Genomic DNA, 19318 nt, shown 5'->3' on the forward strand with positions numbered 1-19318 from the left:
CTGCGCCGGCAGATCGTGACGTCAGTCGAGTGTGCAACGCCCCGGTAGCGCCCCGGACCGGATATTGAGTGGCGCCCCCTGCCTTACCGCCTGCCACTAGCAACGACAGGTTCAGGGGAGCGTTATGCTGTCAGAAAGGGACTAGGGGGGCGCTATTTAAAGGCGACCGCTTCCTGCCTTTTTTTGTCGGTGACATTTTTGCACCACGCATTCTGTGAGAGAGAGAGAGAGAGAGAGACTTCTGGAGAGATTCAACGCTGTGTGAAGGAGTTTTGAGTACTGAGCAGCACTTTGCAGGTTTATTTTGATTTGCCCTTCCTTGCTTCGCCAGCGCTCTGAGGTAGCGCCTCGCTCCTCGGCCTTTGCGCCTTAAGACAGGTGTGAAGCACCTGATTTAGCGCTCCAATCACCTCCAGGGGCGATAAAAGCCAAGTTTGCCGTCGGAGGCAATAATTAGTGCCAGGCGCTAATTTTTGCGCATGGCCGATAATGGCGCCCCAAACGGGGCGAGACTGAATTTTCCCCCAATTTCTGATCATTATCACAATGTTGTTTGTGGAAGCTTGCTGTGCGCAAATTGGCTGGCACTTTTTCTACATTACAACATTGACTGCACTTTAAAAAGTACTTCATTGGCTGTAAAGTGCTTTGGGACGTCCGATGGTCGTGAAAAGTGCTGTATAAATGCAAGTCTTTCTTTCTTTATATTCACTTCACTTTGAATTGGCCCACTCACATTCAGCTGTAATCTGAGGTTGAGAATAAGAGCTTGAATTTCTCCACTGTTCCCACTACTGCAGGATGACGGCCTAAGTCTTGGACCCAGGACTTCCTTAGATTTTCTGCCTTCTCTATTATGTGGGGGATCACCTGTGGCAGAAAATGGAGATGTGTCTAGAGAGGGTCTGTAGGGTGTGGAGGCAAAGCTCTGTGGGCATAGGTTTTTCAAAGGAGTTTGTGAGTTGGGATCTGCTTCTTCAACTCCAGTTTTGTGAAAAATAGGGACATCCCATAATCATTTTATTATGCCACCTTCAACCTAGGGAAGTTAATGTTGTCAGCTACATTCCTAGAAAATCAACTCTTTGTATTTTTACTCTCCATATTCTAGAACTGGCATTCTTCAGAATAATTGTCCTTGGTAATAATAGTATGTGTTGTAAAAATGAATAAAGACTTGAATTTATATAACACCTGGGAGAAATTGGGTGAGTAGCGCCACTTGTTAGCGCCTAAAGAGGCAGGCAGTGGCTGTAGCGCCACTGGCTGCACCTCCCGCGATATTGAGTTGGGGCGATAATGGTGGCGTTAGCCTTTTGCGCTGCACCGCCACCGATGACGTCATCGGTGTGCGCAGTGCCCCATTCGCGCCCCGTTCACGATATTTGGTTGCGAACGCCGCAGTTGCGTCGTTCGCTATCCGCGCCCGGTTCACGGGGCCTTGCTGTGCCGGCAGCGGCGCAAGTTAAGGTGGAGGTGCGGGGCGGCCGCCTTTTTCGGCGGCCGCCTGCCAGCACCTCCGTCCCCGGCCTCCTGACCCCCCACCCGCGGCATTGCCAGCTGTTTCCTGAGAGCCCGGCACTTCTCCTCGGTGCCGGGCTCTTTTGCCGGCATTCGCGATCGGGGATCGCGCTGTTACAGGCCCCTCCCCCTTAACAATGGGAGGAAGGCCTGCAGTACCGCAGCGTGCCGTGCCGCAGCGTGTGGCGCTGCGGCACGTTGCGCTGCGATATTCAGTTTCAGCGCCCTAAGAGGGACGTGGAGCGCCTCGAGCCTCGCCCCGTCTCCCTCCAGGGGCAATGAAACTGAATACCGGACGATCGCTGAAGACTCGAACGCTGCGCTAAATCCTGCGCTCAGGCGAACTTGGCGCCAGTTTGGCGCCTCAACCCAATTTCTAGGCCCTTATCACATCACTCAGAAACACAGCAAAGCGTTTCACGTACAATGAGCTACTTTGAAGTGTAATGACTATTCTTATCTAGGTATTCAGGGCAGCCATTTTGCACAGAACATGATCTCACAAGTAGCCATGAGATGAAGGGCTGTTTTTAATGGTGTCTGTTGGCCAAGACACCAGAAGAATTCCCTGCTCATCAAAGAGTGAGGTGGAATCTTTAATATTCACCGAAACCAACGGAATATGTAGATGGGGTCTTCATTTAATGCCTTATCCTCTAACAATTCCACACTCCTAAAGTACTATTCTGGCGTGTCAGACTAAACTCAGCACCTTCTTACTCAGAGGCAAGTATGCGACCAGCTAAACCAAGCTGGCATTGCAGTGATTGCTTCTGTGGAATGTATCTCAAGGCCATTTTATCTTTGGATGCTGTTTTCTAAGTGTGGTTGATGTTTTTTTTGCACTTGACAAGGTATTTTTAGTCGTAGAATCTTTGCTGCAGTTATTTGTTTTTAAATTGGGACAGCTATGTGAAGGGACAAAGCCATTTTCTTTTTTTATTCATTCATGGGATGTGGGCATCTCTGGCAAAGTCAGCCTTTATTGCCCATCCCTATCTGCCCTTGAGAAAGTGGTGGTGTGCCATCTTCTTGAACTGCTGCAGTCCACAGTGCTGTTAGGTAGGTATTCTAGGATTTTGACCCAGCGACAATGAAGGATCGGCGATATATTTCCAAGTCAAGATGGTGTGCGACTTAGAGGGGAACTTGGAGGTGGTGGTGTTCGCACGCACTTGCTGCCCTTGTCCTTCAAGGTGGTGGAGGTCGAGGGTTTGGGAGGTGCTGCCGAAGAAGCCTTGGCGAGTTGCTGCAGTGCATTTTGTAGATGGTACACACTGTAGCCACGGTGCGCCGGTGGTGGAGGGAGTGAATGTTTAAGGTGGTGGATGGGGTGCCAATCAAGCAGGCTGCTTTCTCCTGGATGGTGTCGAGCATCTTGAGCGTTGTTGGAGCTCCACTCATCCAGGCAAATGGACAGTATTCCGACACACTCCTGACTTGTGCCTTGTAGATGTTGGAAAGGCTTTGGGGAGTCAAGAGGTGAGTCACTCGCCGCAGAATACCCAGCCTCTGACCTGCTCTTGTAGCCTCAGTATTTATGTGGCTGGTCCAGTAGTCAAAAGAGTATAATCGAAGACAAAGTATGTCAGGGAGTGGTGATAAGATAGCACCAAACTTGGGTTTTAAGAACGTGTAGATTCTAGCAGGAAAGGAAGAATGAGGGATATTAGCAGTTCCACAGTTTTGAGGGTAAGAATGCATTAGAGTGCGAAATAGTGCAATAAGTCTTGAATTGAGCACAGTGGGATACAGAGAGGAGAAAAAAGAAGCAGAAGTTGAGGAGAAACAACAGAAGTGTCTCAAGAGCACCAATAACCATAGCAATATTAATAAAATGGCAAGAAAGATTCTGGGTGTGAGGGAGAGATGTTTGAGAGATATTGATTGACACCAATGGTTTCATCCTTGTTTGTGCAGTAACTGTTTTATTCCCACTGGCTGCCTATTATTTGGATAACTCTGTTTTTGAATGAAGTTAACCTAAGGATGTGTGAGGTATTCTGTTTATTTTTTCTGTTCTAATTTATGTGGAAAAAGCCTCTATTACTTTCCATTCAGGCACACGGCTGGACTGGGCTATTGGATTGGCAATTTTAAACAGGCAGTTATGAAGCAAATGTCTGCAGTTTTTTCTCCCCTCTGCGTTGTCAAACCAAAACCTGACAGCACCCCTCCCCGATTACTTCCCTCTCACACAAAGACCACCAACTAAATCAGTACTGGACCTCCTCCCAACAAATGACACCATTTCTGGCAAACCCCCAGACGCAGCAACCAACACCTGATACAACCTTGTGAGGAAAGAGAAGGCTCTCCCCTAAATGTAATGCCTGGAGCACAGTAAGCTGCGACTGTCTTTGTATAAAAATAAAAAGCACAATAAGATTTGATTATCACAAAGCATGTGAATGACTTTTCGGGACTTTTATTAAGATTGCCATGGCTTTTTACATTTTCACGATGACTAGTCCATCATTTTCATAAAATATTTAATCATGGCAAAATATCAGCCTTAAGCATAAACAAAGAGGTGGTTTGATCCTGGCCAGCAGTAGTCGCGTCTCCATTACAGGGGCATTAACTCTGTAGTGTTAGTTTTCATAGAATCATAGAATAGTACAGCACAGAAGGAGGCCATTCAGCCCATCGGGTCTGCGCCGGCTCTTTCGAAGAGCAATCCAGTCAGTCCCACTCACCCCGCTCTTTCCCCATGTCCCTGCAATTTTTTTCTCCTTCAAGTATTTATCCAATTCCCTTTTTAAAGTTACCATTGAATCTGTGTTCACCGCCCTACCAGGCAGTGCATTCCAAATCCTAACCACTCATTGCGTAAAACAGTTTTGCGCAGACTCGATGAGACGAATGGCCTCCTTCTGTGCTGCACTCTTCTATGATTCTATGAAAACTAACACTACAGAGTTAATGCCCCTGTAATGGAGATGAGACTACTGCTGGCCAGGATCAAACCACCTCTTTGTTTATGCTTAAGGCTGATATTTTGCCATGATTAAGTATTTTCCTCATGTTGCCTCTGGTCCTTTTGCCAATCACCTTAAATCTGTGCCCTCTGGTTATCGACCCTTCAGCCATTGGAAACAGTTTCTCTTTATTTACTCTGCCTAGACCCTTCATGATTTTAAACACCTCGATCAAATCTCCTCTTAGTCGTCTCTGCTTCAAGTTTGACACAGCTTCTCTTACAAGACCATTGGCAGAAGGTTCATCGAGGATTGGTCCAGGTGCCAATACATTATTTCCTATTGAGCTACTCATTGGCAGGCCTCACCGGTGACATCAGCAGGCCAGCTCCCCACAGGAAAAAGGCACCTGAAATGACTGGTCCCTACGGCAGAGTGAGAAAGCAAGTTGAAGCTACTCCTACAGAGTAGGAGGCTTTGTTTGTGACGTTCTCTTATCACCTCGATGGGGTGGGGGCGGGCGGGCGGGCGGGGGTACATTATGTTAATAGTACTCTCCCCTTCGCTTACTTTCTCTTTTAATATTTTCCATAAATGGTTCGAAAAAAAGGTCTTTGTATTGTAGACTATGCAAGTCTCAACAGCAGATTAATAACCTATTCTCAATTTTTCAAATGCTAATGTTTTCATTGTTCACGTAGACAAGTCAGTGCAACTCCTCTTTATTCACTTACCAGAGTCTAGCCAGTGTAATCTCTGTACTCTTCCACCGACGATATGCTAAGTACCATTAATAATACCGTATAAGAGGAGCAGTTATATAATGGAATCCTATAATACTGCATTTATGTAGATGACTTTATACCTAGTATAAAATTTGCATTAGGCCCATACACACGTAAAATTGTTTGTGTGTGCATTTTTGAAATGAAATAAATATTTATATTGCTTCAAGAAGAGGTGCTGCAATATTGCCTAAGCTTGCTGTGGAAGCTACGCCATTTGTATTGGAGGGTGAATTCTACAGCGGTCAGAGCAACATTAAAATAAGTGCATGCACAAATGTTTTGCAGTTACAATTTAGCATTGAAATTAGGCTCTTTGGCTATCAGTCTATGAATGCTTTTTTTTTCATGTGAAATTCTTTTTTCTTCTATTTTACTGAGGGTGCTAATCTATTTAAAATAGTTGGGCTGAAACAGTGGACAAAGGAATTTCATAGGATCATTAATATTCAAAAGGCCCAATTTTAAGGCATTTGTTTCTGGTTTATTACCATCCCCAACAGCTTGGGAAGGCTCATACAGGTCAATGAGTGGCAACTGTTTGACTTGTACGGGTGGCCAGAGTTGCTCAGCCCTCCAAGACCAAGCTAACATGGTTACCTGTGTCTCCAACAGCAATGTTTGTATAGGACACTAAAGGAATCAAGGGATATGGGGATAAGGTGGGAAAGTGGAGTTGAGGTCGAAGGTCAGCCATGATCTTATTGAATGGTGGAACAGGCTCGAAGGGCCGCATGGCCTACTCCTGCTCCTATTTCTTATGTACTTATGTCAAGGGTAGCGTTACTTCTGGAGGCACCCATGGAATCTATCTCCTTAGATGGGCCTTAGAGCCCCCCAAGGCAACAACAACAACAACGTGCATTTATATAGCACCTTTAACGTAGTAAAACATCCCAAGGTGCTTCACAGGTGCAATAACAAACAGAATTTGACACTGAGCCACATAAGGAGTTGTTACACAGGTGACCAAAAGCTTGGTCAAAGAGGTAGGTTTTAAGGAACGTCTTAAAGGAGGAGAGAGAGGTGGAGAGGCGGAGAGGTTTAGGGAGGGAATTCCAGAGCTGAGGGCCCAGGCAACAGAAGGCACGGCTACCAATGGTAAAGCGATAAAAATCGGGGATGTGCAAGAGGTCAGAATTAGAGGAGTGCAGAGATCGTGGAAGGTTGTAGAGCTGGAGGAGGTTACAGAGATAGAGAGGGGGGTGAGGCCAAGGAGGGATTTGAAAACAAGGATGAGAATTTTTAAATCGAGGCGTTGCCGGACCGGGAGCCAATGTAGGTCAGCGAGCACAGGGGTAATGGGTGAATGGGACTTGGTGCGAGTTAGGATACGGGCAGCAGGGATTGGGATGAGCTCAAGTTTACGGAGGTTATAAGGTGGGAGCACTTAGTCATGCAACAGCACTGTAAATATAGTAAAAGGCAATATAATGCCTCAGCCCTGGGCTTCGTGCCAACTTAATTCAATATCAGATAAATCAAGTGTTGTGACACCAGGATGGGAGTCCTAACTTGGTTGCTACTATGACAATGAAGATGCTGTCCCTGATAGAAGCATCATCCTCCCTCCTTGATGGTCAAGCATATCATCTTGCTACCAACTCTTTGTTGTGTCTGAACTTACAAAACCACCCTCCAGAGTAGGGGAACCAATTTCTGCACCAGATATAAGAACATAAAGAACATAAGAAATAGGAGCAGGAATAGGCCACTTGGCCCCTCGAGCCTGCTCCGCCATTCAATAAGATCATGGCTGATCTTGGGCTCAAAGCCACTTCCCAGCCCACTACCCATAACCCTTCACTCCCATGAAATACAAATGGGTATTACCATATCAAATTTTCCAGGACAGTTAATTATGTCAAGTCGGGTATGATATTAAATGGAGAATAGAGAGCTATCTACTTATGCAATGTTTGAGACCTTCCTACTTGTCACAACTATTTTCCATCCTCACAAAGGAGGCTGAAGGGATGTAACCTGTCACCCCTGATCCTCTCTAACTTTTACCGCTGCACAATAGAGAGCATCCTGACAAACTGTATCACAGTATGGTATGGCAGCTGTAGCTACTATGACCAGAAAGCCCTGCAGCGGGTAGTCAAAACTGCCCAACGCATTACCGGCACCCGGCTACCGACCATAGAGCACATATACCAGAAACGCTGTTTACGGAGGTCACGGTCCATCATCAAAGACCCTACCCACCCCAGCCACAGTCTGTTCACCCTCCTGCCATCTGGGAGACGCTACAGATGCATTCGCACCTGTACGACCAGATTTAGGAACAGCTTCTTTCCCAGGGCTGTCATCCTACTGAACTCCACAAATAAACTCTAAAGCCTGCACATCTGCCAATGCACTTTATTATGGTTATGTTTATGTTAATGTATTACAAGCCAAATGTATGTTGAATGTTTAAATGTCTTAATCTAAATGTACACTCTCGGAAGCCGCAAGCCTACATTTCGTTGTACTGCACTTGTGCACTAACAATGACAATAAAAGTTGATTTGATTTGATTTGATTTGATTAGTGACCCTTTTTTGACATTGGTAATGATTAGAGGTAATGTCTGGTCTGTGTTACTTAGTACTACACCAAGTGATACAATTAACCATTAAATCATCATAGGAACTCAGTGAATCACATTTAGTGTTACAATCTATCTTTCTTTCCTACTGCTAATTTCCTACTTTTTAACTTGTGTACCCAGGTAGTTGAACTCTCCACCATGGTGAACAATTTCATCGACCCTCTTCACGATCTTGAAAACAGTTTGAGAATGCCAATATGACTCATTCTTCAAGAAACTTTCCATCCATTAAAAGACTTCAACAACAGCAATTTGCACTCATGTAGCACCTTTAACATAGAAAGACGTCGCAAAACACTTTACGGAGGCATGAGGAAAATGGACTCCGAGTCATGGAAAGAGAGATTAGGATAGGCGACCAAAAGCTTCGTGAAAGAGATGAGTTTTAAGGAACATCTTCAAGGAGAAGCGGAAGGTATAGAGGCAGAAGTGTTTAGAAAGGGAATTTCTGGGCATGAGATCCAGGTGGCTGAAGGCATAGGGTAATGAAAGGAGTAGGTGCACAAGAGACCAGAGTCAAAGGAACAAAGGAACAGAGAGTTCTGACGAAAGGTCATCGACCTGAAACGTTAACTCTGTTTCTCTCTCCACAGATGCTGCCTGACCTGCTGAGTGTTTCCAGCATTTTTTGTTTTTATTATTAGAGAGTTCAGGGTGGCGGTGGTTGTAGGGGTGCAGGAGCATAGAGAGACAGAGAGGAGCGAGGCCATGGAGAGTTTCATCTTCTGGTGACATTCTTTGAAAACCTCAAAGACTCATTTTCCATTGCTGGTGTGATCAGTGTGCCTTGTTGAACTCGTTGATATTGCATCAAAACTTTACTTTTGACTTTCACGCTACTCCCTTGGAAAGCATCGCACCTTGCCATGTGGTTTATGCCATAATGCTGCTATAGGATGTAGTCATCCATTAAACACTTCTTTTTCTTGGCAACAAGATAGTGGAATAGGTGTTGTTTCTGCTGAAAAGAAAATAGTAATTACAGATTAAAATCATTTCTCCAATCTATTTGGCAGCTGTGTGCATTTTTAATATCTTGTAATATCTTCAGGTCTTGTAAAATATTTTTTGCTTTATGTAAAATGCTTAAACTGTTTTGTGATTTTTGCATGGTTTCAATTTCAGCCCAAGTTTTCATTTTTTATCTTCTTTCAAATTACTTTTTAATTTTGTTCGGATGTTGCATTATGTTTCACTTCCAATTCTTTTTCTCACTATTTTCTTTCGCGTTGCTTATTTTTCTCTGTAATCATTATTCACGAAGCCTTTAGAATCGTACAGCACAGAAAGAGGTCATTCAGTGCCTGTGCCGGCTCTTTGAAAGAGCTATCCAATTAGTCCCGCTCCCCCGCTCTTTCCCTGTAGCCCTGCAAATATTTCCTTTTCAAGTATTTATCCAATTCCCTTTTGAAAGTTGTTATTGAATCTGCTTCCTTTCAGGCAGTGCATTCCAGATCATAACCACTTGCTGCATAAAAACAATTCTCCTCATCTCCGCTCTGCCAATTATCTGAATGCAAATACAAGGAGAATTAGGAAGGTTTTATGGTAGGAGAAAAGAGCAAGCAATGGGACTAGGCGGGGAGCTCTTTCAGAGAACTGGCGCAGAGAGACAGGGTGAATGGCTTTCTTCTATGATATGAAATGCTTCTGAAACTGAGGGCCATCCTCATCGCCTCAACTGGCGAGATTGGCAACTTAGTAACATGTTGTGTTGGCTTATGGGCCATTTTGTTCGCTGAATGTGCAAGACACCAGGATTGAGTTGAAACTGAGCCAAGGCCAATCTGCCAAGGGCCCTTGCAGTCAGCAAGGAGAGGAAAGTTTCATCCACTCGACCAGGCAGAGTCTGAAGCCCAAGTCCCGCAGATGAAAGGATGTTGCTTTAACCTGCAGCGTCACCCAATTCTTTGGATTCACATCTTACTTTTAATAAAAGCAGAGATTTTGAAGAAAATAAATCTGCATTGAGAATTTGTAATGCAGCAGATGCTACACGTAAAAGTGTGAAAGTTGGCTGGCAGCACCCAGGCAAGAGAAATTTCACAGCAGGTTGTTCCTGGCTGTTCCAGAAACTAAATCTGCTGGAAAATGCTTCAGTGGGGTGACATCATCTTTAAATGTAAATGTGGCAGAAGTAAAATGAATATCTGAACTCAAAGGACACCCAACTTTCCATTCACTCACCTTCTCGTTTCCAATTTTTCTTTCCTGAAGGCATTGACTGCTGCTGGGACGCAGTTCAGTGGGTGTTTGGCAAGAGGGGCACATGGAGGTCACCGATCTCCATTTGAACATTATTCTCCCAGGAACTCTGAGCACAACGCAAAAGTGCTTTGAGAAATGGTTCTACTTCCTGCAATAAGTTTGGAACACCGGGACATTAAGAGCAGGAGTTGGCCATTCAGCCCCTCAGGCCTGATCCGCCATTCAATTAGATCATGGCTGAGCTGCACCTCAACGAAATTTTCCTGCCTTTGTTCCATATCCCTTGATACCCTTACTTAACATAAATCTATCTAGCTCAGTCTTGAAAGTTCCAATAGCCCCCCCAGCATCCACAGCCTTTCGGGGGAGGCAGTTCCAAATTACGACCACCCTTTGTGTGAAAAAGTATGGAGATTAAGGCCTCGATTTTAACTGACCCGTGGAGTCGGGATTGGAGGCGTGCGGGGGGTTAAAGTCCCGAATTCGGGGGTCCCGACAACATCTCGCCCCCAACCCGCCTCCATGTAAGTTTCAAAGGAGGCGGGTACCTGCCCCGCACTGGGACCCGCCTACCCGAGGCGGGAAGGGATTAGTGACAATTAACTTCCTGTTAACAGGTAGTTAACAGGCAGTTTTTAGCCTAATCCCTATTTTAAAGCTTGAAGTGTGGGATTCCCGACGGCTCCAAACCATGCCAAGTTGGAGGAGTCGGGCCGTCGGGTTAAAGGACTTGGAGGGGTCGAGATGTCAGTGTTCAGGTGAGTGATGGGGGCATGAGTGCAAAGGTAAGTGTGTTTGGTGTGTCAAAAGTGTGTAAAGAAGTTTAAATTACCTGTACTTACCTTTACAGCCTTCCTTCCTCTAGGTTTCGGGAGTCCATCATCTAACCGGCACAGAAAGCAGAATGGCTGCGAACTGTCAAAAGTGACAGTCTGCAGCTTTCTGTGCCGGTGAGATTTCTAACTGAGCCTGTGTAGAAGGACTCAGGTTAGAAGTAAGACTGTCAGTGTTTGACAGCTTCAAACAGCTGTGAAACACTGATATTTCATCTGTCAAAACGTCTTGACAGATGAAATTTCAGTCTGTGACGTCACCTGTTGCCAGGTGGCCCTTAATTGGCCTGCTGAGCCTGCTGGGTGGGCTCAACAATGTCAATCAAGTTAAAATTGCGTGGATTGGCTGCATCTCGATGGAGGCGGGGCTACAACACCGAAAGTTGTAGTCCCGCCTCCTTCCCAACTTCTGAGTGAAAATCACCCCCTAAATTTGTGAAAACTAATGGTTGGAAATAAATTCTTTGTGTGGCTCACACTTAAAGAGTGGCAACTTAGGAGCGGTGCTGAAGACTGCCAGACCTAGGGAACCATGCCCATAAGCAATGTTCCCTTTAATTTTTTCTTGGGTGCGTGGCCCTTTTAACAGGCTGCGTGGCCCATTCAAATTCCCGCCCATGCGTGGTTTTTCCAATTGTAAATTGCGCGGGATCTCCAGACAGCCGCGCAACTTAAAGGGAACATTGCCTGTAAGAGGTCGCAACTTCAGAAGAGGAGGAAAGAAAATTGGCAAAACAATTACAAATTGCATTCCTTTCATTATATAGAGCGCACAGGATACAATTTGACCAATAATATACATTTAAAAGTAGTGCCCAGATTACCTTGGAAGATTAATGGTTGGTAACCAGAGGACACAGATTTAAGGTAATTGGCTAAAGGGCCAGAGGTAAGGTGAGGAGAATTTTTTTTTATGCAGCAATTTTATTATGGTCTGGCATGCGCTGCCTGAAAGGGTGGAGGCGGCAGATTCAATAATAACTTTCAAAAGGGAATTGGATAAATACGCGAAGGGGGGAAAATTGCAGGGCTGTGGGGAAAGAACAGGAGAGTGGGACTAATTGGATAGCTCGTTCAAAGAGACGGTGAGCGGGTGCTGCGCACGGCGATGATGCAGCTCCGCGGGGCGCTACCGGCTACCGCCGCCACTAACTTCCCGCTGAATTTTGCGGGAGGCGTTAGCGGCGCCACGCCCGGGCGCTAAGTGCTTTGCGTCCCGTTAGCGCCCCCTCGCTAATGGGAGGTGCAAAGCAACCTGATTTTTTTCCCCCAAAGATTCTTGGGCCGTTGTACCTGAATGCAGAGCAGCAATAATATCGAGTGGGGAGGTTTGACGCATTACCCTCCAGTAGTGGGGTGCTATTGCTGAGTCAGCCTGTTTGCTGTAGGCCTGGAACATTTGAAATTTGAGGTTTGGGCTATTTTTCACAATGGCCGGATTTTCCGCTCGGTGGCTTCCTGAGTAGGTCCCGAGACTTCCGTTCCTGGGCCTCTCCTGGTGCGCGCACGCAGAGGCCCAGGTATCCCAGGGGCGCAGGCGGATTGCAAGCGTCCCTGAGATCACGTGGGCTATGGGGCACCAATCAAAGAAGGGAATCCCCCTTCACACTTTTGACGGCGCTCTACGTATAGACCTGTCAAATGTATGAATGGGGATCACATTTAAAAACAGTTAAACATTAAATACATTTTTTTTTAAATCATGTATTTAAAATTTGTTAAAATTACATTAAATTAAATATTTTAAATAAAAATTAAATTTTTTGAAAAAAATAATTAAAGTGTTTTACGGGGCTAAAAATAAACTTACCTTTTTAAAAAGTATTTTTAAATTGGGCCGGACATTCCGATCCCTACGGGTGGGTACACGCTGTGTACCCACCCGTAGAGACATCGGAAATGCCGGTGTCAGGCATGCACAGAGCATGCGCCGGAAAACCAGCATTTCCGATCTGTCAAGAATGGTCTTGACAGGTCCTCTGGCTGCCTGGGAGAAGGGCCTCTGCGGGCAGAGAGTTCCGCTTTTTGGAGACCCTCTGCCCACAGAAAACCCTTACAATTCTTACGCCTGGTAAAAGCGGGCATAAGGCCTGCTTTTACCAGGATAAGAGTTGAAAAAAAAGTAAAAAAATAAAAAAAATTTTCACTGATTTATCATTTAAAAATACTTTTAAAAAAGGTAAGTTTATTTTTAGCCCTGTAAAAAAACTAATTATTTTTTCCAAAAATTTAAACTTTTGTTTAAAAAAGTTAATTTATTGTAATTTCAAGCCATTTTAAAAATGTGATTTAAAAAAAAAATTATTTAATGTTTTACTATGTTTTTGGGGTGATCTCCATTCATATATTTGACAGGTCTTCCTGTCAAGAGTATGAAGGGAGACTCCCTTCTCTGATTGGCTCCCCATGGCCCAGGTGATCCCAGGGACGCTGTGAACTGCCTGCGCCTCCAGGGTACGTGGGCCCTGCGCACTTGGAGTTTGGAGAGGCCCAGGAGCGGAAGCGTGTGCGTCCCGGGAGCCCTCAGGTAAGGGCGCAGATTTTTCCAGATCGCAGGCCTCCACCCGCGGGAGTCCTGCGATCGGAATATCTGGGCCATTATAAATGAGTGAGAAAAAATGTATTTTTTTAAAAAACTTTTTAAAACTCTTATGCTGGTAAAAGCAGGCGGGAGAAGGGCCTTCAGCGGGCGGAGGTTGTGCAGAAAGCGGAACTCCCTGCCCGCAGAGGCCCTTCTCCCGCGAATGCAGGGTATCTGTCAAGAGAACTCTTGACTTTTCGGAAACATAGGAACATAGATGAAAGTAGCAGGAGTAGGCCATTCGGCCGCTCAAGCCCGCTCCGCCATTTAATGAGATCATGGTTGATCATCCAAATTCTGCTTTCTCCCCATATCCCTTGATCCCTTTAGCTTTAAGAAATATATCTAACTCCTTCTTGAATATATTTAATAAGTTGGCCTCAACTGCCTTCTGTGGTAGAGAATTCCACAGGTTCACCACTCTCTGGGTGAAGAAATTCCTCCGCATCTCAGTCCTAAATGGCTTGCCCCTTATCCTTAGACTGTGACCCCTGGTTCTGGAGTCCCCCGCCATCGGGAACATCCTTCCTGCATCTAGTCTGTCTAGTCCTGTTAGAATTTTATAAGTGCCGGGTTTTAGCGCATGCCTGAAACCGGCACCTGCAAGGCCCCTACCGGTGCGTACACACCTCGTACCCACCCGTGTGGGTCGGAATATCCGGCCCAATGATTCAGTCGACATTGATTGGATGGGTGGGTGGGAGGGTGTGGGGTACACTTTGCTTGGCGGCATCTCTGTATGCCACACTGTCAGGCAGCATTTAGCGGAATCTCTCGAAGCTTCCTGACTCTCAGGTCCTGGGGCGCTATTGTGGGGAGGCAGTGCGTTGGGCCGTGTTTGACTGCTGGATAATTTTTAAAATTTTACACCGCATGTTTTGCCAGTAGGGCTGAATTTTGGCTGTAAATGCCTTGGGATGTCCTGAGGTTGTGGAAGGCTTTCTTTGAAGATGTGTAGGGTTTTGTGCTCTCCGCCATAGCCTCTCCAGGCTATATTCTATTCCTCTACCTTTCTCTCCCATTTCTAGCTCCTGCTCCATATTTTCTTATCTTTTGGCATACAGGAAACTTTCGATTTACCGGCACCTAAATAACCGGAAATCTCGGTTAACCAGCAAAATTCAGGAGTAGGTTCAGGTAACTTTTATTACTTGCCTTCCTCCATCTGTTGCTGTGCAAGGGTGTGGCTGCAGCTGTTGCTAAGCTACAGAGACACTTGCAACTTGTGGCCATTGTTCTGAACCTGTTGCTAAGCAGCAGGGTTTGTTGCTTTATACGGAGCTGTCAGCTCCGTATCTTTTACTATAGCTTTCGGTTGTCCGGAATTTTTGATGAACCGGCACCACGTCGGTCCCGTCGGTGCCGGATAAAAAAAAGTTTCCTGTATTAAGTTGCCATATCAATGTTCCCAAAATGCTAATACATTATCCTTTAATTGCAATGTGGCAAAAACAGTACAGCAACTCCATAAAAAAAATCGATTTGTATTTTTTTGAATGAAAATAAAGACATCTTGATATAAGTAACATTGGGCCAGAAATTCCAGAACGGGGCTTGCAGCGCGTGCAAGCCCCGTATTTGCACTTACCCCGCGCTCCTGCCAATCAGCTTCTGGGACGCCTGAACTTGGAGAAATAGAAAGCACATTCCCGGGCAGCGTATGACGTCACGCCGCCCAGGAGTGCAGCCAGCGCGGACCCAGGAGTGTGCAGTGTAAGTGAGACACGCCCCTTGAGGCCTCAGTTTCACTGGACACGCCCCCAATGTTTCTGTCAAGCTGCTTTGCTTTTTTACATGCAAAGCAGCAGTTTAAATAGGTTTTTGGAAGTTTTTTGAAGATTTTGGTAACTTTTATAAACTTTTTAAAATGTTTACATTATTTTGAGTAATCTGAAGTAGTTTTAAAGAGAATTAAAGCAATTTAAAGACTTTTAAAAGCCCTAAAAGAATTTTTTAAATTCCATTTATTTATTTAGCAATGTCGTCGTCATACGTGTCTTCACACTGTTCCCTTTGGGGGACTGTATGAAGTGGTGGAAGGATTTATGGCCGTGATTAACGCTCATTCCGTGACCGTAACCATCTTTGAACCAGCCATTAGGGCGGTTGGTCCTATGGCGGGAGGGTTTTACGGGCTCCCACAAGCTATACAAGGAGGGGGGGCCACCCACACCCACGGACGCAAATATCCCACTGGATGTCAACCCAGAATTTAGAGCCGGAGCTCCGACTCCACTTGCCGGGACTGTCTGGAGCGGGGTTCGAAACCCTACCCTGATCTGGCCCAGCGGCGGGGATCCTACCGCTATGACAAATGCCCAATCCGATTAGCAACGTGAAATGGCAGCATAGGGCTCCAGTCACGGGGAGGGAAAAGGCGCAGGAAACGTATGGGTGTCACCTTTTGTGCGGAGTGGGCCTTTTGCGTAGCAGTAAGCATCCCCGCCGCTGGGCCAGAAGGAGTAGGGTATTGAACCCCATTCCAGACAGTCCCGGCAAGTGGAGTCGGAGCTCCAACTTTAAATTCTGGGTGGACATCCAGCGGGATACTTGCGTCCGTGGGTGTTGGTGGCCCCCCCCCCCTCAGATGGGTTGTGGGAGCCCGTAAAACCCTCCCGCCACAGGACTAACCACCCTAATGGCTGGTTCAAAGATGGTTACGGTCACGGAATGAGCGTTAATCACGGCCATAAATCCTTCCACCACTTCATACAGTTCCCCAAAGGGAACAGTGTGAGGATACGTCCGATGATGACCTCTTGCGCAATGCACCTCCTTGGACCCTCAGTCGCAGATGCGAGGGGGCAAGTCGTGCAAGTGTTAAATTTTTTATATTATTGACATGTAAAATGTTGGCCCAATAATTCCCTTCCAAATGCGCTAGTACGGTCGGGGTACTTACGCATCTGGCCGGATGAAATGCCGGTTTTCAGCATGCACAGTGCATGTGGGGAAATCCGGCATTTCCTGTCCTCTGAACGAAGGGGTTCAGAGGCAGAACGCGTGAGACTGCACATGCAGCGCGTGCGCAGTATAATTCACCGCTTTCATTAATGCTTTCAGTGAGGTCCAGTCATTACAACTTACACATGAAAAAAGCATGGGTACAGTTGCTACAGAGGCTGTGGAGGAAGATATTTCTTATCGTGGAGCTTCTGAAAGTATGTATGTCTGTATATATTCCTTTGCGTGTTATGTATATATTCCTTTACTTATGTGTATGAATGTATTATTTAATTATGACTTTCAGAGAAAGTAACTTATTGGAAAATCATAATTAAAAACATACATTCATAGTAAAGGAATATAAAACATACATACATATACGTAAAGGAATATATGTGGACATACATACATAACTCATTCTCACATTCCATTCACACAGCCACAATTGCTCCTTCTACCTACCGTTCTGAAAACCCTTTGAAAAAAAAAAATTTTTAACTTTAAAACTTACTTAAAATTTCTTAAAATAACTTCCCTCCCTTTCCCAAACAAAAATATTGCATTTCAAAAGCTCCACGATAAAATATATCTTCCTCCGCAGCCAATGAACCACTTTACACTTGCTTTTTTTCAGTGTAACCTCTAAGGACTTAACCTCACGGATTTCATGAATGAAATCCACGAAGTTCACTGCGCAAGCGCTGCCTGTGCAGTCGCACGCGCTCAAGGTCTGGAAATGCCGGCGTTCCCCGCATGCGCTGTTCATGCTGAACGCCGGCATTTCCAACGGCCAGAAGCGTGAGTAAGCCGACCGTACTCACGCTTCTGGCCTGGAATTTCTGGCCCATTGTAATGCAGTTATTAGTCTATAAACATCATTGCATTTTGAGCATGTCATCACGCTGCTAGCATGCTACATCATTATGAAAAAAATGCTACTAGAACCTGGAATGCACTGCCTGAAAGGACGGTGGAAGCAGATTCAATAGTAACTTTTAGAAACATAGAAACATAGAAGAAAGGAGCAGGAGTAGGCCATTCGGCCCCTCGAGCCTGTTCCGCCATTTAATGAGATCATGGCTGATCATCCAACTTCAGTACCCTGTCCCTGCTTTCTCCCCATATCCCTTGATCCCTTTAGCCTTAAGAAATATATCTAACTCCTTCTTGAATATATTTAATAAGTTGGCCTCAACTGCCTTGTGTGGTAGAGAATTCCACAGGTTCACCACTCTCTGGGTGAAGAAATTCCTCCTCATCTCAGTCCTAAATGGCTTATCCCTTATCCTTAGACTGTGACCCCTGGTTCTGGACTCCCCGGCCATCGGGAACATCCTTCCTGCATCTAGTCTGTCTAGTCCTGTTAGAATTTTATAAGTTTCAATGAGATCCCCTCTCATTCTTCTAAACTATAGCGAATATAAGCCCAATCGACCCAATCTCTCCTCATACGTCATTCCTGCCATCCCAGGAAAGGAAATTGTTAAATACTTGAAAAGGAGAAATTTGCAGGGCTGTGGGGTAAGAGCAGGGGAATGGAAGTAATCGGATCGCTCTTTCAAAGAGACGGCACAAGCACAGTGGGCTGAATGGCCTCCTTCTGTGCTGTTTGATTCTATGGGGGAGAAATTGGTTCGCGCGCTAACTTCGCCGGGGCGCTACTTTTAGTGCCCCAAAAAAGTTACCGCCCCCGCACCCGAAATTGAATGGTAGTCCCCCAAACAGTAGGTGGGACGCTATTGGAAGCACTCCCCCTCCCTCTTGGGCCGCTCCAGTTCAATATCGTGGCGCTACGTGCCGCAGCGCCACTATTAAAGGGGAGGGGCCTCGCACAGCGTGAACCGGGCCCTGCTGGGCCACCAGGGAGCGAGGCGCCGGCAAAAGAGCCCAGCACGCCAGAGGAGTGGCGGGCTGATGGATCGCGGCTGGCACCCCGCGGGAGGAGGGCAGAGGGGGCAGGTGCTGGCTGGCGGCCCACAAAAAAAAATGGCCACCCGGCACATCCCCTTTAAATATCGCTGCCCCGGCCACGAGTATGCCACCACCCCCCCCGACCCTGTCGGACATAACGTCCGGCGGTACATCAGGGGTCGCGACCCACGTTTGCGGCCGGGGTGTGAGCGGGGCGCTGCGCACGGTTCATGACGTCATCGCCGGATTCACAGCACCGCAAGGTGCTACCGGCAACCGCCGTCACTAACCTCCCACTGAATTTCGCAGGAGGCGTTAGTGGTGCCACGCTCGTGTATTAGTTGCTTTATGCCCCATTAGCGCCCCTTGTGGTGCTAACGGGAGGCACAAAGCAACCGAATTTTGCCCCCATATAAGATTCTAATCTCTGTTCAAAACGATATCAATGCTCCTTTAAGTAATGGCGAAATTTAGACTCTCACTATCTTGATATACAGAATGTGGCAACTAATTAGATACTAAGGTATCATCTAATATTTTACCTTCAGGGTGTTTAAAGAAAGAGTGAATTATTTATTTTTCCACTTTTCTATTGAGCAAATTGTGAGAAGAAAATGTTGCAAGCTTCAAGGAAGGTCACCAGATCGGAGTGATTTGAAAATGTCTCAATATAAGAAACCAGAAAGTACAAGACATTGATTCTAAATGGAAACAAAAAACCTATTCTGGGATCGCCAGTAATGCAGAGAAATTGCAGAGAGATCATCCCCATGATATCTTTGAACGCGATCACCGCAGTCGCCAGGGAGAGTCAAAGAATCCCCAGGAACTCGATTATGTACAGGAGCCATTAAGGGAAATGACAAGGTCACTGAGTTGTAATAGGGAGGAGCATTTAGCAAAGGTGATAAGAACATAAGGTATAGGAGCAGGAGTCGACCATTTGGCCCCTCGAGCCTGCTCCGCCATTCAATGAGACCACGGCTGATCATCAACCTCATCTCCACTTTCTT

Source organism: Somniosus microcephalus, chromosome 6 (assembly GCF_052327205.1).
Source record: "Somniosus microcephalus isolate GS21.2 chromosome 6, FLI_Smic_1.0, whole genome shotgun sequence".
Taxonomy (NCBI): Eukaryota; Metazoa; Chordata; class Chondrichthyes; order Squaliformes; family Somniosidae; genus Somniosus; species Somniosus microcephalus.